The 5,342-nt window shown below is 40.0% G+C and overlaps 1 long non-coding RNA gene across 1 annotated transcript; it reads right to left on the bottom strand.

Moving 5' to 3' along the window:
• Positions 1 to 238: 238 nt before the first annotated feature.
• Positions 239 to 984, bottom strand: LOC125560858. The gene is made up of 3 exons (XR_007306930.1): positions 958 to 984; positions 588 to 815; positions 239 to 342 (listed from the first exon to the last, which is right to left on the bottom strand). It is a non-coding gene; the product is annotated as an uncharacterized LOC125560858 (long non-coding RNA).
• Positions 985 to 5,342: the final 4,358 nt, after the last annotated feature.

The raw sequence follows: 5,342 nt of genomic DNA on the forward strand, positions 1-5,342 counted from the left end.
TTAATGATGAGTAATGATGATTAATGATGAGTAATGATGATTAATGATGAGTAATGATGATTAATGATGAGTAATGATGATTAATGGTGAGTAATGATGATTAATGATGATTAATGATGAGTAATGATGATTAAGGGTTAGGGTTAGGGTCCCACGTTCTATCCAACAATCACTAGTTCCAAGAAGATCAGTGAGCCCTTTGAAGAAATATAATTGGAAACTGAAGTCATAACTTACCAGGAGAAGAAAATTGTTGGTTGTGCCATCGTCAGCGGCGTCGAGAAGAATATCTCTGTATTTGTCCAGATATTCCCTTATGATGACGTTCAATCTGTGATCTTCCTGAAAGTGAAAAAAAAAAGAGAGTCAGCTAATATGATCACGTCACGGAGTCTACACAGAGTATTTAAGTAGAAAATATGTGAAAACAGTAGTAGCACACATAAAATTCCATTTGTGATAAGAAGAAGATTAAATGGTTACTTTATTATAGTTTAAACAAATAATCGTGTTTTCCCATATGCTGTTGTCACGCAATCTACAAGCACATGTCAAAATAAAGGATAAATCACAAATGAAAGACTTACTGGCAAATTTGTGACATCAACCCCATGAGAGCCATATGTTTTGTAATCCTCGAATCTGAACATGAGGGTGCCATCTGAATTCAAGACTAATGAATTCAGTCCCTGGACGTGTTCTCTGTCACCGGACGGGGCAATTCGCAGTGTCCGGATCTCTTGTCCTCTGGAAGGAGGTATCAATACGAAAAGCGCGATCGACAGCAGATTCCTGCTCTCCCTAGCCTTGGCACTCTAGACAAATCAAAGCAAACTTTTTTTAGCAAAATTGTGAGTCGAGTTCCGCTACCGCCGACCCAAGACGGCATGCCTCGACCTTTCCAACAACAATTCTTAAAGAATTGTAAAATTTTTTTGAGACGAGACGAGTACACACATTTATGGTTTATAGTGCCAGTGCTCTAGAGTCTGCCAGCTTATATTATTATATGCTCCAAGTAACGCGGGAAACGGCCTTCTGCGTTTCTCTTACGGATCAAATCCAAGATGGCGGTCGAGTTAGTTAAAGTGTCAAATCCCACCAATAAGAGCGCGTGTACCAATCAGCCAATCACTTTTCATGATAAGAATCTCCGTGGATTTATCCACGGAGATTATGCTAATTGGCCACGTGTGCTACAGAAGAGGTTATTATATTCCTAAGGTGCGGAAAATTTGATGATATCTCAGGCTGGACGTTCTCATAAAAAAGATTCCTTTTAAAAAAAGAGTTTAATGCGGGAGAATACAGTAAATGTATGGATATTTTATAATCAGCTCGAGAAAAGGTGACAGCCTAACCTTATTGGACAATAATCGCTGTTGTCATAACAGTTTCCAAAATAAGAAAATAAATGCCATACTTAGGATAGCTTCAAATCAATCTTATTGTCGAGAACATATACCGAGAATTATCATTTCTACAATATTGAGCGATGTTATCACTTATAAATGATTCAGATTTCTCACCTTTCAAGTTGTCGGTAAGTAATCTACCTATAGAATGAACAACGTTTTTGGAAAACAGAAAGTTTAATTGAAGCATTTTATTCAGCGTGATCAGGTCGCAAAGGCGACATTTTGATGTCTTCAAACAACTTCACAATGCCGTAATCTCGGTAGATAACAGGAATATAGAATATGCAGAACACAATTACTTATATTATTATCACCTATATCACTCTTCTCATATAATCAAGCGATTATGAAGCGACTTGAAGGAATCATTTCTTACCTCGAGTAGATCCTTCATACGGCCTGTGTTTTTGATGGAGATCAGCACTTTATCAAGAAAATTCTTGTATAAAAGAACCTTTGAAGATATCGTATCACTAGCTTTAGATAGCTATTTTATAGATCTCCTAATTGGATTGAAATTCCGAAATTTAGGACCTGAAATATTCCCTTTCGGTAATGGCAGCAAACAAACAACACTTTCCCGCCCAGCTAACATTTTCCAAAGGAAGCCCAAATATCTGGAAAGTTAATTCCTTTTTATTCTATTTCGGATCCTCCTAAAAGTCTTGAATTTCAAAATTTTCTGGGGAGAGCCCCAGACCCCCTAATAAAGATATGAATATGATACGCTTCTTGCCTGAACTTTCATGCCGTTTGAAGTTTTAATTTTTCGAATTTGCATTCATGTCCCCCCACTAACTTTTCAGATTGGTAGTATGAAAAGATATACAAACAAGATTTCTGGTGGCATAACGGGGCTTTAATAATGCTATTTAGCTTTTAACAATAATGACAAACATTTCACGAACTTTAGAAGCACACTAGCATACACACATTGGCACCAGTCGGGCCAAGACGGGACGCTAGCACAGTCTATTACCTGTGCAGTTCGGCAACCATGGACAGCTGTTTCGTCCTTATTAGGACTCGTCAGCATGGCATAGCCGGTGGAGTATACCCCCGGACCCCTATATATGAGTTTTCTATGAGTCAATAGAAAGTGAACGAGGCGCGTAGCCTCGCCCCTATTTGACTCATAGAAAACGAAAACGAGTAGTCTAATTGTTTTAGTATAAATCCACTCACATACTACCTTCGAATAGCTGACGATGATTTTAATAACAATTCATGTTGTTTTTGTGAAAAACGCCGTTTTTTTTTCGCTACTCGCTATCTATCGCTTCGCTCAATAGATAGTGAGTATGGGAGCCAATCAAATGGCAGGATTTGTGATAGTATGCGAGTAGATTTATACTAAAATACTATATATACTCCTTGAATATGCTGATTATATATGAGCCTGGGAGAACGTGCCGTACGTAAAGAGAATCTCACGACATTAATTTAAATAAAATACGATCTTTGGCCCTCCGGGAAGGGCAGATTGTCTTAGCAACTGAAAGTATTGACCATACAAATGTGCGCTTTTTCATAGGTGATTCACAACAGTGTCCCTTGTGAACCAAGAGAAGATCTCTACAATCTTTTGGATGCAAGAGAGGCTACAGGCCTCAGAATCAGTGTCCCAGCATACCGAAAAGTTGCCGACGAATTGTATTCAAACCCCAACGAGGGCAGATTAATTGTTTTGTGCAAAGATAAAAGCACGGAACTTTTGGTAGGTATTGCTGTCTTTAAGCGTCAGAATATTGACGCAGATTTGGTGTCTCCTTTGCCACATTCTCAGGTCCCAGTGTTTGCTGCTGCAAGACATCAGTACTGGGTTCTGTCATACGTGGTCAGAAGGAAAGATTCTCGAGGTAAGTTGATTGGACATTGTTGCCTTTGTGTTGGAATAGAATATATTTATAGTAATTTTTCAGGTAACCGGGCAAACATTTCATTTTGGCTGCAAGTGGCGGGATCATTTAGAAATACAAGTGCTTTAAAACTTTACTTAGAGTACCAGTTCACAATTGTCGCGATGTATGACGGCAATTCAATACTAATGTCTCTCTTAGATTTTGAGCAGGACACCCTTTTACGTATTAATACTACATTGCTACGAAATTTGGAAGCAAGATATTTGCTGCCCACTCTGAAGAAACATTTAGAAACTCCGGAACGGAATACTGTTCAAGATTCCCAATCATCTATGATGGGTCAGGTAATAATTTATTGTAATTTATTATCATCATCATCAACATAATCATCATCATTATTATTATTAATTATAATCACTATTTTAATTCAGGCAACTGCTACGAGTACTGCAAGTGCAACTGAAGACACAGAAGGTATTCTAGGTATTCATAGCTCATATTAATGCTTCATGTTTATACATAATTGTTGGATATGTGGGTAAGACTCATCAGGGGAAAATCACATATTACCCGCCCTAAACCTGTGTATCGAGCACTGTTCTATAAACACCAGCACTGGCGCGCTAAGAACGTCTGAACTGACGCTTTATATGTTGATTCTACATATAGCAATGGATGACTCAGATGACGAATCAGACGTGGGATCAGGCCCTTCTGACCATGGTGAAGCACCTACGCGTAAACGCCCAAGGACAAGCGTAGATGCTAATCAAGACCATCATAGCAGGAGTATTGTAATTCCTGGACAGGTAATTGATAAGGTTGGAGGTGATTCAATTGACGATCTAATAAATTTTGTTTCAAGTTTACATTTTACAGGCTTTGTTGAGCATTTGTCGTGGAGGCCATCTCTTAGGTTGAGCGCTTATTCTGAAGACGAGCGCATGATGATAAGTAATATGTCCAGCATGATCGGCAACATCAAGAAGCACGATGGCAGGTTTGGACTTAGGCAACATTTAGAGATTGCCAAACAGATTGAAATCATAAGTAACACACACGGTCGTCACACGTATTGTATAGCCAACGATTTGTTTGGTCCAGGTAAGCCGATTCCAGACTTGAGCGTTGCATACGCTAAGGAAATATTGCGTGTTAGCTGGGCAGTCCATCGTTATCCCGTGCTGTCACGAGTCCAGCTCAGGTGGGTAGAAGCTATCAGATTTCTCCCATTCATTTCACAAGTGCTAGATAAGTTATCGGTAGAAAACAGACCTTTTCCCGATAACATCCTGGAGGCCCAGAAAGGTCAGTATGCATATTATCTTCGTATCAGTATTCAGTTTCCACAGAGAGTCGGGGATGGGGACGGCCTTCCTCTCTCTGATGTCAGAGCAATTCATGGATTTCTTGACAACGAGAAAGACCTGACAGATGACGAGACAGCTGATATTCTTTGGGAGCCGTTCAAGCCATTCTTTGGTCTCAAAGGCTCTCCAGACATCACGGGTAAGCAGGTGAGATCTCGCATTGTGGGATACGACACGCAGGAAGCGCCAAAACCTCAAGACACAGTACCACAGATCTTTTGGTCAAAAGGTAGGGATTTTCTAGAGTCTCAATTGGAGCATTTACGACAAGGTACGCCATTTGAGCATGCATGTGTCTTATTAGATGTATTTGGAGTAGATATTTTTGATAGATTTCTTGTAGATGTACGCGGAGTCTACGACGCAAGACTGGGCGACTCGACAGCAACGCTTCGTCGCTTTGAGATGGCCGAGAGAGCGCTAGAAAGCGGTTATGCTTTTCCAACGGTGAACTATTACACTAATGAAGTTCTAATGGAAAAGTTCCAGGAAAGCATATCACAAAAGCGCGGGGGATTCTCCATTGAAGGTAGGTTTATTAACCCTTCTGTGTGCAGATTACAGAGATATCGTCAGCAAATTCATCGCTCACTACGACGTAGAAGGCAATACTACGAGCAACCTTCGAGAACTACGTACAGGTAATTCATTTGGCCCTGCCATCGTGTGCACTAAGACGGCTCGCGAACAAG

The sequence above is a fragment of the Nematostella vectensis genome, unplaced genomic scaffold (assembly GCF_932526225.1).
Source record: "Nematostella vectensis unplaced genomic scaffold, jaNemVect1.1, whole genome shotgun sequence".
Classification (NCBI taxonomy): Eukaryota; Metazoa; Cnidaria; class Anthozoa; order Actiniaria; family Edwardsiidae; genus Nematostella; species Nematostella vectensis.